The 17,407-nt window shown below is 38.9% G+C and overlaps 1 pseudogene; it reads left to right on the top strand.

Annotated features, from left to right (window-relative positions):
- The first annotated feature begins 922 nt into the window (after positions 1–922).
- LOC122794760 lies at positions 923–1,512 on the top strand (annotated as a pseudogene).
- The last annotated feature ends 15,895 nt before the right edge of the window (positions 1,513–17,407 follow it).

Here is a 17,407-nt window from a genome sequence, read left to right as displayed (position 1 = left end):
ATCTGAAGTGTATGTTTGGCCATGTATAACATAAGCATGGTAGCAATATGTTATGCATGCATATGTGTGCCTATACAGTCTAGTTACTTATATGGAAAACACCACATGGCAGCAGTACACAAGTGGATCACACAGATAATACTAATGGTCCAAAGGGTTCATGATCTCTTGTGCTATTTCCCTGAATGAGGTTTGCATTACCCATGCCATATCCTAAGAGAAATTCCCCATCAGGTCCCTCATCTGTGTTTGAAAGACATCAGTCATCACTTTCCAGATCTGGTCCCAGTAGTCATCTGCTGGTGATGGCGGGCAGCATCTCCTCTGGGGTACAGCAGGGAATGATGGCATGTTCTTCCTCCTTATCATCATCATCTCCAACATAGTGATCATTGTCATCTGAAGACTTTGGCAGTGGTTGGGCATGTGCTTGTCTCTGGCACCTGATGGGTAAGCATCCCATGCTTTGTCAAGGCGAATCACATGACAAGAAAAAAGTACATAATATGCATACTTGTAGCTATACGAGTACATAACATACCCAGTGTGACACAATGCACAGGCAGAAAACATTTGATATGTCTATCACCATGTGAAAGGTAGGTCACAAATTTAAACTATAACTATGAAAACCACATATCTGTCAGGCTTGACATTCCTGTGCTAAACATGGCTGTTATGAAACAAACTGTTTTGGGCATAAAACAATGTAACAGGTATTAACTACTATACCTTCAACATGACCTCGATATATGAGAAGAAAACGTTTGGTAGAGGCAACCATGCAAACCTATGAATATGTAGTTCAATAACGTTCGAAACCAGTCAGCGATAAAAAGTAAATCACTTTAATGGTGTACACGGGTAAGCACTTTCACACTTGCTTCATCAGACCAAAAGTTTTTCCCCTTGTCTTTTTTTTTCTTTTATTTCTGTGATTGTGGTAGTTCTTCCTTGCATCTATTTTTCCAGGCTTGTATTGGACTGTAGCAGGATGCCGAAAGTGAAGAGTAAAAAGGAGAGAAATACTTTTCGTTATAATGTTGATAGGAAAAAGTTGAAAAGGGGGAGTAAGAGAAAAACTGCTCCACAAATCAAATGTTCCCATATCAGAAGAGCTTGGGATGACAAGAAAACAGTAGCTCAGAACCTGGCAGAGATGGAACTTGCAGTAGACCCAAACAAGGTCACTGGCATTCAAGAACAGAAGGCATCTGAGATGGAGGTTGATTGAACAGAGGCAGCAAACAAATTCATCAAGAAGCCTTATGTTATACGTGAATTAGAGTCAGCAGCCTCCCTTCCAGAGAAGAAGAAGACTACATTATCTGAAGACATGATTCAGTATGTCCATTACATGATCGAGAACTATGGTGAGAACTACAAGAAAATGGCTCGAGATGAGAAGAATTACTATCAAGATATTCCAAAACAGATCTGGAGGAAGATTGAGTTATACAAATGATACCATCCAGACGAGTACAAAGAGTTCTTGCAGTCCATGAAGGACGTAAAAATTCAGTGATCTGGTGTTTTGAATGAATGTAGTATATAACAAATTTGACTCTAATATGAAGATTTTTATTCTTCATATTATGAATGTGCTGGATGTCTGTAGTACTCTCTTGACTGTTCCTGTCAAGTGTGACAGTGAATCTTATTTTCCTTGGATTACTATATGCCAGCCACACACAATCTCTTGCTGTGGTGGAATGTGTCGGTTCTCAGACCATTTTTGTCATTTGTTAATTTGTGGCAGGACTAGCTGTAAGTGCATTAACAAGCAAGGGGCAACAAAGCTTTTGAACTTTTGGTTAAAGTGATTTACTTTTTATCGCTGACTGGTTTCGAACGTTTTTAAACGACATAATCATAGTTTTGCATGGTTGCTTCTACCAAAAGCTTTTTGTTAGTTATTTTTCTCATACCATTTATTTGGAGAGGTATTTACTCCATTGAGTGTTTTGCTTCAACATTTAATGTATATGGGAAGAAAGGTATATAACTATACATTACAGTTTTAATCAAAACCACATCATCAGCTGATATAGCCTAAAAAGATTAGGTATAAGAAGCAAAATAAAAACAAGTACAACTAGCAGATGGATCTCCATACATGACACATTCGCTAGACACTATTACCTATAGGTATAGATAATTTCAATAGAGGCCAATATCAAGGCCACTGTATCCATCACAGAATATCAAAACAATAGCATACCATTACACAATTACTGTATGTGTAACATGTATGTCAGTTTGTGAATATGTGAATCATACACAACTGTAACCAGGGTGCATGTGCAAACATGTATGTCAGTTTGTGAATATGTGAATCATACACAACTGTAACCAGGGTGTATGTGCAAGTAATGAGTCATGTAAACAGTTTTCGATTTACATATTTGTATAATAAGGTTATGTGAGATGGCAATTCAATGGGAAGTATACAAGTTATACACAAATAAGATGAGCAAAGCAACATGGCCATTGGTTGATGCAACAGAACAACATTCTAAAATGGACAATCATAAACACAGTAATAGCATATGAAATTAAAAAAAAAAACATAAGCTATGTAGATGATGTCTTAGAAATAGTTTTATCTACTAATGTACCAATGCCATGTATACATTTGCCATTACTACATACACTACTACAAAATGCAAACAGAGTAATGCTAATCAGTGATTATGTAACATGCAGATGTAAATAATGAACAGGAATGGTTATGTGTACAACTCAAACTAACCAAAGGATATACGTGTGCTATAGGGCATCAACAGTCTTATAGATAGAAGCATTTCCCTTAACAAACTGAATCACATGTCAAACATAACCTGCCAACAGCAGTATGAGTAAGCAAGCAATGCAAAACAGAACAGCCACTAAGACATAGAGCCAAACCCGAGTACAAATACCTCATATATAAACAACAAACAAAATACTATTAACACATAAGTAAAACATCACAGTGAAGCACTATGCCAACTGACTGTTGTCTAGGTTGTGATGTGCAATTCACATTACCCTCAGTAAACAAGGCCTGCTCCTAACTCATTTGTAAACATTTTTGTGTGAAATATGTACTGATAATCTCAGGGATAGTATGAACATTGCAATTACTTTACCGATGCATACTGGTTAGTTTTGCATTAGTAGTAGTATGCATGGAAATACAAACAAAGTCAGTCCTCTAACAATGTTCAGATCTACTCTAGGTAAAAAAAATGTGAAAATGCATAACATATACCTCTCTCCTTACACTGGTCCTCCAGCCTATGCATCTGCTTGATGCACAAATCTCTGTTGCTTGCTCATTGTTTATCACCTGTACAAAGTAAAAATCATATATGAATGGCAAAGACTAGGAATGTGTAAAATAACAAGTGAATACAATTTGCAGCTTATGTTCTCTAACTTTTACATTAAATAACATTATAGAATCAACATAATCAATTTTGCTGTATCACACACTGGAATACTGACTGAACAATCTGTGATTCAAACTTGCAACTGTCTGCTCTGTTGACACTGTAACTCTGACGTCTACTTGCCTAGCTAATCCATCCTGGCTGTGATTGTCTGGAGCAACTGCAGTTAAACATATCAGAGGTGTGACTGTGCAGGAATTGAGTCATAACATGGATCAGGGGCAGGGCTTCCACATTACAAGATGGTTAAACTGCAGTTCAACTTTCCCTATGTGCTGGGCATTTGTAAACTAAAACATGGAAGCCTGATTGCATGTCAGCACAAGGTCATAAAAAAAGAAAAAAAAAACAACTGTAACATTTCATAGCTCAGACTGTGGAACATTGTCATACAACACATAGCTGCTTTTAACAGACAACTACACATGATTTCCTGTTCATCACATTCAAAATGTAGTTTAGGTAGGAAGGTAGAAAATATAAACATTGTTACATCAGAATTTATGCATCACAAATGTTCCTGATATTCAGGGATGTCCCTGTTTTAGAGTTAAACTGTATATATGCCCATCTCACTCCCTCCATATAACAGTAGGGGAAGGGTAGTGAATTGTACTTAATAAAGAATGATAGAGTTATGTGATGCATTCACTTTGCCAATATTATTGTATTCCACATTAATAGTAGTAACATAGTAAACATTTCCCTGATTGTCACTGATTATTTCTGAATTATTCCATGATTGGTTGAGATGTATGCTCCAGCTGTAAAGAGCTATCCCACTGTGGTCAAAGCTTTACATATAAAACTGTATTAAAATAGCTGCTGTTGCCAAAAAAAAATTGCCAGTAATGGAGATACTCATAGAAATCTGACAAATAAGTGATGTAGTCATAAGCATGTACAATATACCTATAAACATCAGCTAGCAGCTATCAATCTATACAAGCATTTTCAAAAATGTTTGCAGAGACAAACATATCAAGGTTTAATGAAAGGTATCCCTACATGGATTTGAACCTAGAAGTAGCCATAATATGTGTATATTGGCCTCTTGCTTTAGAGGCTGAGCTAGCACACTTCGTAATTCTTTCCTTCTTAAACTGCAATTGGATGTATATAACCGTATTGCTACAGATAATGGAGAAATATGCAACCATATGACACATAAATGCTATAGGCCTTCATACTCCATACAATTTCTCAATAGCATCAGGTTTTATAACATACAACATATGTAGACATTCGGACCTGCAGTGGTCTTAAGTTAATGTGCTCCACAAACAAGTATTTAACAGTGGTGTTCATTTTGTAAAGCAGAGTTGACAAAGGGATATCTGTATGACTCAGTATTCACACATACAGAAGAATACTGCCTGATAGTCTGAGAGCATTATAGATAACAAAGAAATATGTAATTATCAGTGGACTACGTGCTATAGGCATCAGTGACACACTATCATATTGGATGCATAAAAGTGTGTACTGTATAAGTTGGAAAACAAACAAGTCTAATGGTCAATAGTCTGCTCATTATAAACAACATTAAAGAAATAACCACCACAGGAATTGAACCTCTAATTACAGGGAGAGCAGTCACTTTGCCTTTTTGATTACGCAGATGAGCTAATTGCCAGAACAGCTAAGTAATCAGTTTAAAAGATATATGTTGAACATATAGGATCACAGCTATACATGTGATTTCCATTGGAACGTAAAGGTAAACTTAGGATTATGACACTTACTGTAGGCATCTGCTGGCTGTCTCCATACCTCAGTGGTCCTCCAGTGAAGATCCTCAGTGTCCCTCTGATGCAGTCATTGTAATGGTGGTATACCTGCTCCCCAGTCTAGTAGATTCTAGTGCAACATTGGTGCACCCTCTCAATCTGGTTCAAGATGTTATCATTGGAAGTTGCATGGTCTGGCTCGCATACAATGCTCTGCTCGAGTGTAGACGACCACCATCTGGATAGTCTCCTCCTTGGTCCAACTGGGTGTCCAGGCACATCAAAGCCACCTTGTAGTGGGAATGTTGATGATGATATGCTGATATCAAACGTCCAAAAATTGCTTGCTGAGGTCCCATTCAATTTTCAGGTAGCAATGGCCTAATCCTTAAATGTATCAAAATCACAATTTAAAAGTGGTGCTTACAGGATGGCATCAGATTATTGGAGAGTAATGGCCATGTGCTTCATAGGGACACATTTTACGATACCTATTTGGTATTTGCACAGAGCACCTTCCCGTTATGCTGAGCTATTGGTTGATGCACCAAATTTCAAGAACTTAAGTGGACGTGTGCAAATGGGATTTCAAAACCTTCATGCTAATGAGCCTCATTAATCATGTATGGTGCATATGGGACCTAAAAGCTGTGTACATATAGCTGGTCTTAATTTCAGGTATATCTAGCTCACAGGTAGCTGCAAAGGTAATATTGCACCCATTAGCATTGCTGTAGCAGGATATGTTTCTTTCCTTAGGGAAAATTGTCTGTAATACAAAAAAATGTATGTTACTTACTGGTGAGGTGTAGGATAGACCTGTATGGATTTAGATGGGGACATATGCGTCACTAAATAGAAGGGATTCAGCATATGAACCTGTACAGATAAATGTAAAGAGCACCAATGAACAGTATATAAGGATGAACAAACGAAGCATCCATATATATTGCTGTCAACTCAGAACAGTCTATGGAATACTTACTGAAACTAATGTATTCTGACAGTTTCCATATGTTGCTATGTAGCATGTTGTTCTAGTTATGGTATGGATATTTATTCATTGATGCTTACATGTGCTATAAATAGTACCTCAATAAGACTATATTAGGGTTTATGTCTGGTTACCTTGTACTGTCTGTGCTATGATTATGGATAATGAGGCTTTCTGATGGTTTCCATAAATTGTTCAATTGCTACCACACAGTAGTAGTTATCACTGAATTTCATCTCATATAGGCAAAATAGGGATAGCATTTACAACTCACTAGTGATTGTACCAAATACACCAAGAGTCACTTAGTGTATGAAACATAACTGATAAATTAAAATAAAAAATCACCACTGTCAGTTTGTGCTCACGTAAACACATGCATTTATTACAAAAACAATACTATAAAACAAGAGACTAAGGACTTTCCCCTGTTACATAACTTGGGCTTCATCAGAATAAAGTCTCACTAAAAGAGTACATTATATACTAATTAAAAGATGACATGATCAACATCTAACTAAAAAATATGGACAATATACCAGTTCTGTTTAAAACAACAAAACACAAAATCTGAAAAAATAAGTTACAAAATGTTAAATATTCATTACTTCCTATGTACATTCCACCCTAAAATATATCAATTAGTAATACGAATGTACTTAAATAACCCTAAAAACAATATAGTACTTATAAAAAATATGTATCTTATATGGACTAAAAATGCAAATAAATAAAAAACAGAACCACTTAACTCATGTATTAAATTTTGTGTGCCCTAAGCCTTAGAATACTCAAAATAGAACAGGCATCATTAATATTTTGAAAATGTTAAAAGGTTTTTATTTTTTATAATTGATAGAGTTGAAATTGATAAAAGGGGTGCCAATTTTAAAAATGCACTTGAGTATAGAGAAATGGTATGGCAGTTTGCCAGGATTAATGATAATACTTAAAGTAGCACTGATGCCAGCAACCCGCACAACCTTTACCTCCCCATCTATTATCTGTGTACTGCTCACATCAGATGGAGTCAACCCCTAACAAACACTGTGGCAACTGCTGCATTTACAAGGTAAGTCCTCAATCTGGAGTGTATTGTTTAAATATTATGATATATCCTCATATTTCATCACTTAGTATAGTAAGCAAGTAAAAGGTGGGTGTTATGTACAGACATTACCTTAAGATGTAGCAGTAGAAACTTATTTGACTTATTTGTGTCCATTAGTAAGTAGTACGCCTCAGGCATCAAAGATACACATGGTCACATCTCTTAAAAGTACTGATGTTCACTTCATGGCCTCAGTATAGCACCATACATTTGTAATAGAAAATCATTAAAGAGAGAAGGTAGAATGCAATGATACATATTGCAGTTTCTGACTGTACAGCCTTCACAAGATTAAACAGGCAGGATGCAAAACAAGGAAAGTAACAAAAGTAACATATCTTTGTTTGTACCAGAGAAGTAACTCACCTTTGCCCCCCCCCAAAAAAAAAGAACAGTCCATCCTTGTTTGTGCCATAACAGTAACTCACCATTGCTTACCCCAAAAGAACAGTCTATAATTGTTTTTGCCATAACAGTAATTCATGTTTGTTCCCCCACAAGAACAGTATACCCTTGTTTGTGCCATAAGCATGACTCACTTTTGCACCCCCTCAAAAAAAGAGCATTCTATGCTTTTTTCTGCCATTCAACCTGTCCTTCAGTTGTTGGCAGCTGCATATCATGTTATTCACAATTAATATCCTCACACATTTTAAGGCCAATGATATAGAATGGCTTACACACTGCATGTGTCAGAGAACTGGTCAGTTAACTGATGAATGACCAAGAAACACAGAATGGTGAGACAGAGCTGTATATTTGCAAGAAATAGTCATAACAGGTTGTGTGATCAAAAAGTGCACTATGTCCAAATATAACGAATTTAATAAATGTACAAATAACAGTTTATGGTTTGATGTTGGTGTACATTCTGCTGCATTTGCTTGTATGAATAGTGAATTCAGTTCTTTTCAGAAAAGCTTTTTCTGTGACAAAGATGGATAAGGCATCCATCTTGTTTTCTGAAGATGTATTGGAGTAAGAGTTGGAATTCATACTTGTGTAGAAATATCTCATGTGTACTAACATTTTCTACAGTGTATGTCATAGATAGGTTTTCTTTATTTTAACTATTTCTCCCTTTTTTGGCCACTGTTTGAGTGATGCACCACTTAGTGCAAACACAGCAACCGGAGAAATAGAATGTCAGGCTGGGCTGTTCTTATCTCATTGGCACAAAGTGCGGAAGCACGCAAAGTGGATAATTAGACAACCCACAAAGCAGACAACCAAAAATAGAAGTCAGATGCATTCAATCAATGCTATTGTCTGTGGCAGCAGGTATAAGTGTAGGGCAGGAGTACAGATAACTCTGGGTTCTAGTACAGCGTGTGCAACATTTTTTCCCTGTTGTGCCATTGCAGTTTAAAGCAATGAACTGAAACATGAACAGCTGTTATTTCAACTCTTTTGTGGCAACAGATGGTAAAGTAGGACTGCCATATGCATGTACTGAGTTCAACTACAGCATATTCCATAAAATGTTATTGTTGTTCTACTTCCCATTATAGTCACTGTCACATATAACACTTGACATTATGTACATGATATTAATTATATGTATGAGCGTGGAGACAGTAATATTATGTCAGTTGTTTATTTATTTATTCATTCATTTATTTATCAATGTATTATCTCATTTAGTATGAAATTTCAGACTGTGGGTATACTGTGTACTATATTCCTGTAAGCATATATTGGCTCTCTGGACTGCTATGACCTTCACATTTGTCAAACACTATACATAACTGCCTGTACATCAAATAACCATAAAACTGCAATGTTTGCCACTGTTGCACACCACTTACCATCGCCCAAACACATTGCATGACAGTGCACACTCCCAAGCACCGGGTTTGCATGATGGTAAGTGGTGTGCAACATTTTCAAAGAGTGTGCACACTCCCAGTAAATGCAATAACTGGAATTGGTGGAAAACCATCATTCACCATTGCTTTTAATCCATGATGGACATGGCAGGCATTCATGGAGAGGGTGTGGATGGGGTACTCAGGAGTCCAAGATTTTTGTCGGACTCCTAGTGAAATACCACATTGCCAAGTTTCTACAAGGGGACTATTCTGGGTTCCAGTATAAGTCAGAAACATGGCATAGTTTGGCCTGGGCTGTAACCAGTGCCACCAGCATCTCTTACACTGGTGACCAATGTAGGCATCACTACAATGACCTATGGAGGAGAAGAAGGGTAACCTCAATGCTTGGAGCAAGGAATTTAGGATGGAGGACATCCCACAGATGTGCAAGTATTAACTACATTAACTACTTGTAAGGCTTGAAAGCTGAATATAGGCAAGACTGTTATTCATAATTGCATTCTATTCTGTTCTTTTTTTTCCACAGCTGCCATGGAATGGGAGTACAGTATTAAGACCCATGGCACTAGATTTGCAAGGGTGAGGGAGGAATATGGTATTTATGCAGCAAAAGAGTAGTGTTATTGTAGCTTTAAAAGTTAAATATAGCTTGTTTCATATTTTATACAGTTGTATTAAGTTGAACATGCATATCTCAACTGTAAAAATAAGTGTGCATGGATTAGTTTATAGCACAAACCAAGAATACAATGTTAGACTTTAGTCAGAGGTGGTGGTTGCAAATACCACACTTCCTAACTCTATAGTGCTGTTAATTCTTCAATTATTTGTAACTTAAAGGTATAAAGTAAAAGCTCTATACCAGTGGTACACATGCCCTGCTGTAAACTGTAACTGTATAATTGGAACAAGCATATACTTGCTGAAATCTGTAGTGTAATGTGCATATGTTAGGAGCTGGTAGTCTTAAAAGTAATAATTATCTGTTAGGGGATGGTAGTCTTAAGAGTAAAGATTAAGATAATAGAGTCAAATAATTGTATTAGTGCATTGTATGTTACATATGAACGTACTAATATTATCTCTTTTTTTTCCTGACCCCAATTGTTAGCTCATTCTATTTTTTTGCTTGTTTGTTTTATAATATTATGTGTCGTCAAAATGCAAAATATGTCCATGCCATCCATGTGTATCACATCACAAAATCCTCCACGGCAAAACAGAGTAGGCCTGCCTCACAGGATCTGCCTGCCCTGACTCCATCAACCCTGGCACATTGCCTATCATGTCTGGAAGCCAAACTGGCAGCACCACCTCTGCTGTCCCTGCAATACCTGCACCCTCAGATAGATAGCCCAGTACTGACAGAGGTGGTGAGTTTATCACTTGTGCTGAACTCAAGGTATGGTGTGTAGGGTTTTGTACTGCACTGTTAGTGCAGGCCTATATTGGAAAGAGGGGAAGCTGTCCCAGATTTTATGTAGGACCAGGAGGAGGAGAAGGAGACATCAAGTGCTCCAGCCAGTGGTGGAATGAAGTGACAGTGATGACATTCCATTGCATGAGGATTTGATCCTCACTGTTACCCAGCTTGATGAGCATTGTTTCTGGACGTCCTGACCCTCATCCCATCCATGGTGTCTACCGACCTCTTGTGTCCATCACTGTCCCTGTGTTTTGTCATGTTTGCCTTGTTTGTCTGCAACTCACCTATTCAACTTATCAAACGCAGACATACCTACATCCCTTGCCCAACATTCCTCTCCCTCTCAAAAAAAAAAAAAAGAATGGGCACATCTCCCACAAAAAAAAAAAAAATGTGTCATACATAGCTCTCCATTTGGCACATGTGCCTTCTTGACACACTGGATTAAGTCCATTTGCCTGTACAACAAGATTGTGTTGTGGTCACCCCTGTCTCTGGAGGTGCAAGTCCAAATTTAGCTAATATTCTGCATATATTATCGTTTTTACTGTTGAAGAAATGGAAAGCTATGGTTCTTTCATAACCCCTTCCTGTACATTCCTATATTGCTTTCCATTTGTTCTTCCCCTGCTTGCTCCCCATTTTATTACTGTCTTATCTTCCTCATTTCTTTTCTTTAATGTATTATTGTGCAATGGTGTGCATCATGTACCAACATGCAGCAATGGTAATATGAAAGTACTTAAAGTGTTAGTTTTAGTTGTCTTTCAACCCAGTACTATCTGGCCCCAAAAAGAAATGTATCACTGCAATAACTGCGTTAACACGTGCTGCCACATAGTCAGTTAAGTAGCAGATGTATTCCACAGACTTACTACTAACTGGCATACTTTAGCAATGCTGCCACTGGAATGGTTACATGACATTCCCTTATGTCATTCTTAAGGTTTCCTTTTTGTCCATCGCACAACACCATACAAACAAGATAAGCACATCCAAACCTTCCAATCATTCCTCTGTTACCTGTGATTGCACCAAGCACTGCATTGCACAAACAATTGCTAAAAAATAATAAAATAATAATAATAAAAAAACTGACAGAGAAACCACAATTTGCTCACAAATGAAGAGGAGGTTTGATGTTAATGAAACAAAACTTGTGAATTGTGAACTGCTTACTTGCATTTCCAACCTCAGCAGACTTACATGTAACACTTTGTAAGTCTGACCTGACACACCCACCTGATGTAAGCATTCACAGTTGCCATCCATTAAACACAAACACTGAAGGAGTGACTGGACTATGTTTATATCCCTACACAGATCCAATTTTCTGGGATTCAGCAATTCTAATGAGTTCAGACCTCACTTGCATCTTCATCATGCTGACAGCCCTGAATCTACACCAGATGGCAACCATGTAGCTAGGGAAATTGTTGAACACAGAAGAGAAGATATTACTTTGGGATGTATCTGGACAGGGACTACTGATTTTTAGATGATATGCCTGCATTTCGTCAGCTATATATTGCATATGCTGATATGGAACTATAAATAGTCTGTTTAATGGTTTTTATATTTATTTTGATTAGCACACACTTTTACACTTTCATTTTTCGGCATTACTTACAGGGGTACTGTTCATTTGGGGGTGTGGGAGAACAACAGCATTTCTGTTAAGGCACAAAAAATTATTATGATGCTATTGTTACACTCATTTTGTTGCATCCAGCCTGTATCTAATGCTGTGACATATTAAGGTCAGTTCTGTACAAATCTCACACCTTTTACTTTTTATTCTGTCCATGTAAACTCCTTTCCATGGCTGTATTCCAAATGTTTTGAAATTCACAGGCAACACCAGCATATAGTCTACACGGTTGTTTTATAGCTTGTTGAATAGCTCCGCCATATAGATTGATTAATTAGCATGTAATTCATCTGCTTGTGCTGTAATTAGCATGCCATGGTGTTACCTTGTTTGTGCAGGGGTGCATATCTCTACATGCTGCTTAGTGAATCTAAAAGTTTTCACACCTGTGTGAGCATTGTGTAGCAACATGCACACTCTGGAAAACAACTGTGTAGGCTTTATTGAATCCTGCTGAAAATGTATAAAAAAGACAGCAAACCATTTCATACTGAGTATCTATAAAGTGAGAAGAATCATCAGCCTTGATGTCAGGAAGATCAGAAAGCAATGGGATCAGAATTCAATGGGATGTATTCCTAAACCAGGTGCATGGATTCATTTTCCAATACTGATGCCACAAGGCATTATAATGGGGTGCTGATGACCTATCAATTATCCTTTTTGAAGAAACATTAAGCTGAGGCCTTGTATGTACGGGATGGGGATATTTCAAGTGGATATTAAAGCTCACATGGCAATAATCAAAAAAGTAGGGTTTCTCTAGCAACCTGGGTAAGATCTCCACATTATTAAGTAAATAAATCAGCATCTTTACTGGAAAAAGGCCATTGGCCTAGTGGGATCTGCTTAGTAAAGAGAATGAACTAAACAATATTAAGTGTGAAAAAATGTCAAAACTTCAGTCATGTAACTTTTTACATGACATAACTGGGACAAGAATGCATATTGCAATTAATACATTAATTTCTAGTTTGCAGTTTTTGTATTGTGCTGTATTGCATTTACAAAACTATAAGAAGTTATTTTCCCTTTCATATGGCCCCTACAGTACAGCCCTATACTTTCTAGTTCTAACCAAAATTATAGTCATTTTACTTAATTCACACATGCAAAAGTGGGGTCACTGCATGCTCTGCTATTATAGGTATAAACCAATTAAAGAAAATAATTATATATGAAAAAATACCATTTCAGGTACTCTGCTTTTCTGACTGTTTTACCAGAAAACAGGGTCAGCTCCCAGTGTTTTCTCCTGTATACCTGATGAATATGGGCATCTTGGGGCAATGCAGCAATTGCCTCATGTACACAGACAATCCTCTCCTCCTACCACCCAACATTACAACTTGTGAGAGATGCACTTATATAGCCAGACTGGAAGCAACGCTCTCTTCACCCAAGATTAGACTAGACAGTCAAGAGGAGAAGATAAACACTTGCACCACACCGCACTCATCACATAGTCCCTCAAAACCTACACCACCAAAACACACACACAGCAACACAAAACACACACCTACATTCGTGGAGGCTCTCAATAAAAATCTACTAAAGCAACAAAGACCTCCAAAGCAGAAATGCAAGCAACCTCCACCCCCCCAACACAACCCAAATGACACATAGCCCACAGACTCAGTGTGTCACTCAACCACAGCCCATAAGGCAAAACAACATACCCAACACTCTAGTCATACACTGATGTTCCATTCACCTGCCAGTCAGGTGCCAAGATCCGCCACATAACGCATGCACTCAGGTCACGCCACAGCAACTACAAATATGACTCTGTCATTGTCCATGTTGGTGTGAATGACCTGAGAAGTACTTACCTGGAATACATGAAAAGAGACACGGAGGAGCTCTCTGATCTTGTAGCCCAGCCAGGTATGACCCTAGCCCTGAGTAGCATCCTGCCATCACCCAGAATGATACCACAGTACAAGGACAAAATGATTGACTTCAACAACTGGCTAAGCTGCTGGTGTCATTCTAAGGGGATCCAGTATCTGTCTGCCTGGGATGACATGACCGACAGACCACGATGCTTTGCCAGAGATGGCCTGCACCTGTCACCCTTGGGATTCCGGATACTGGCTAAGGCTCTTGCCACCTGTATAGTGCCTTTTTAGGCAAAGTTCAAATGAAAAATTCACCACCATAACAGGTACAAGCAAGCAAAATCTGAGGGTAATACTGCTCAATGCTAGAAGTCTATACTTCAAAATGCATTCACTCGAGGCACTCCTTAAAATGGAGAACATTGACATCTGTGCAGTGACAGAGACCTGGATCAAGGCTCCAGACAGCACCCCTGCATTACCAGGCTATAATTCATACCACATCTTTTGGCCACCTAACCTGGACCAAAACACTAAAGGCAGATGCGTCTCCATATTCATTAAGGATATCCACACTTCCAGACTAGTTGCTCAGCATAATGCATCTGAGATTATCCAAGTGCAACTAACTCTGGGAAAGACAGCAATCCAAATTGTAACTTGCTGCAGATCCCCCAGCAAGCCCCAGGATTCCCACTCCTCATTTCTTGATACACTGGAAAATATTAGGGTACAACCAAACACCCTAGTAATGGGTGATTTCAGCTACCCTACCATTAACTGGTAAAACTACTCGTGTACCAACTCTTTTGCTCAACGTTTTCTGGAATTCATAAATTCCAACACCTTGGATCAACTTATCCACACCCCCACCAGGGGCAGCAATATCCTAGACCTGGTCATTAACAACATGGGCAACCGGTGTTCCACACCAGAGGTCAATTCCTCATTTGTCAGATCTGACCACAAGCTAATCAGCCTAGACATCCAGTGACAAACTTCCCGACACCCATGCGGATGGACAATAGAGGTATGACTGCTGAATCCTGCACAAATGTACTTTATAAGCACTTACACAAGTGCATGGATCATGCTATCTCTAACAGAACCAAGATGCTATCCTCCAAAAAAAAGGAAGCCAATCTGGTGGTCCCCTGCCATAAACAAACTGTACAACAGAAGAAAGAAACTGTTGCAAAAAAGAGTAAAGTCCCATGATTGGAGAAACTCCCTGGTCAGCCTCAGTAAGAAGCTGAGATCCCTCATAAAATCCTCCAAAGCTAGTTATGAAAACAAAATTGCCACTGATTCTAAAGACAACCACAGAGCATTCTATAGCTATGTCAAGAATCTCAATGGCAACACTCAGATCTGCTCCGAGTTACAGCACAATGGCACAACATATACAGAACCAACTGATATTGCCAACAACCTGGCAGATATATTCAGTGCTAACTTTACCCTCCCCTCACGCCCTGAAGGGCCCATCTCTATACCGGAAGAATGCACATTTCCTGTACTCACGGCTGCACAGGTAAAAACAACACTGTCCAAAGCCAAGAACACAGCATCCATGGGACCTGACAACATCCCAGGCTGCATTCTACATGAACTACAGAATACACTGGCACCCCACCTAAGCACCATGTTCAGTCATAGCCTCACCTCAGGCTTTGTGCCCACTGAATGGTGCACAGAGATGGTTATCCCAGTCCACAAAGGGGGAGCCAACATGGACCCTGGGAACTACCGCCCCATTAGCCTAAAGAGCCTGGTCTGCAAGGCCATGGAACCTATCATCATGGAACTTATAAACAGACACTGGTAATCTCCAAACTCTGGACCCCACCCAGTTCGGGTTTGTAAAAGGCAGATCATGTCTCTTAAACCTGATAGACTTCTTTGAAGCAGTCACCAAAGCCATAGACAAGGGTAAGGTGATTCACACAGCCTATCTAGATCTCGCCAAGGCTTTTGACACCGTCCCCACTCTGGAATTGTAGATAAACTCACTAAACTAGGTATAAATCCCTATGTCACAAGATGGGTTGCCAAATGGCTCACTGACAAAACCCACACTGTGAAAGTAGCAGACTCCAAATCCGACTTCAGACCAGTGACAAGTGGAGTACCACAGGGTTCAGTCCTGGGTCCTCTCCTATTTGGTATCTACTTTTCTGAAGTATAGGCTAACACAGAAGGTCTTTGGCTAATAAAGTTCACAGATGACTGAAACTAACGATGTGAACATCCTACAAAAGGGCCTCACTGAGACAGATGCCTGGTGTCAAAGCCATGGCCTCAAGCTCAATGCCAAAAAGTGCATTGTCATCCCCTTTGGTAAAAACTCTGTACCCATGAGCTACCACATAGGTGGTAGTCTACTTAACACTGAAAGTGTGATAAGAGATTTTGGGACACAGGTGGACAGTAGTCTCTCCTTTGATAATCGCATTGCCACAGTAGTTAAGAAATCCTTCTACGTGGCACACCTCATCACAAAAGGTTTCTCATCCAGGAAAAAAGAGGTCATTGTTCCCCTCTACTCATCACTCATTAGACTCATTATAGAGTACAGCACCTCTTTTGGTATGTACCTCACAAGACATCTACAATAAATGGAAAGGCCACAGAAATACCTCACAAAGGGGATTACCGACCTCAAACAGATACCCAACGCAGACCATCTCAAAAAACTCCAGCTTTACTCTGTCGCATATCGCCTACTCAGAGGCGATCTTTGCCTAACATACAAAGCTATGTCAAACCCAGTGCTGTTGGACATGCACCACCTAAAGAAATACCAGTCTCTCCAAGCTACACACTCTAGGGACCTAAACCTTGTCACCACAATAAACAGAACATGCTTGAGGGATAGATTCCTGTCCCCGAGACTTCCCATACTCTGGAACAAACTACCTATCTATATCAAACAAAGATCCTCATTAGCACTCTTCAAGAAAAATCTTGATGATTGGATGGGAAATAGGAAATTCACCCCAGAAATCACCTTTGTGGCTCTGCTCGACAGGGGCACAGGAAAATAATTTTATTAGGTGGTGAAAGCCAGGGTACCTTTTTGGCTAGGCTTGTATAGGCCCTAGGGCCGATAGCCTAGTACCTGCCTATGAACTTATGAAGATGCATTAGTTCTGTCGTGTTGCCTCATATGAGATAAACATTTTGTGTATTTTTTTCTCCATTAGGTGGAAACATCTGCACAACAGTGAATAATTATAACATGATATTTGTTCCAGAAGCATGCAGTGTCCTCATCAAGCTTCATATTAAAGTATTGAATCTTAACTATTTTTCTTTGTGCCTGAGATATACCAACAAATATCTGGGGTGGTCATGGGAGCCATTATGCCTCACACCTTTGTCA

Source organism: Protopterus annectens, chromosome 2.part1 (assembly GCF_019279795.1).
Source record: "Protopterus annectens isolate FY-2018-M chromosome 2.part1, PAN1.0, whole genome shotgun sequence".
Classification (NCBI taxonomy): Eukaryota; Metazoa; Chordata; order Ceratodontiformes; family Protopteridae; genus Protopterus; species Protopterus annectens.
This window is presented reverse-complemented; position numbering and strand designations above follow the sequence as displayed.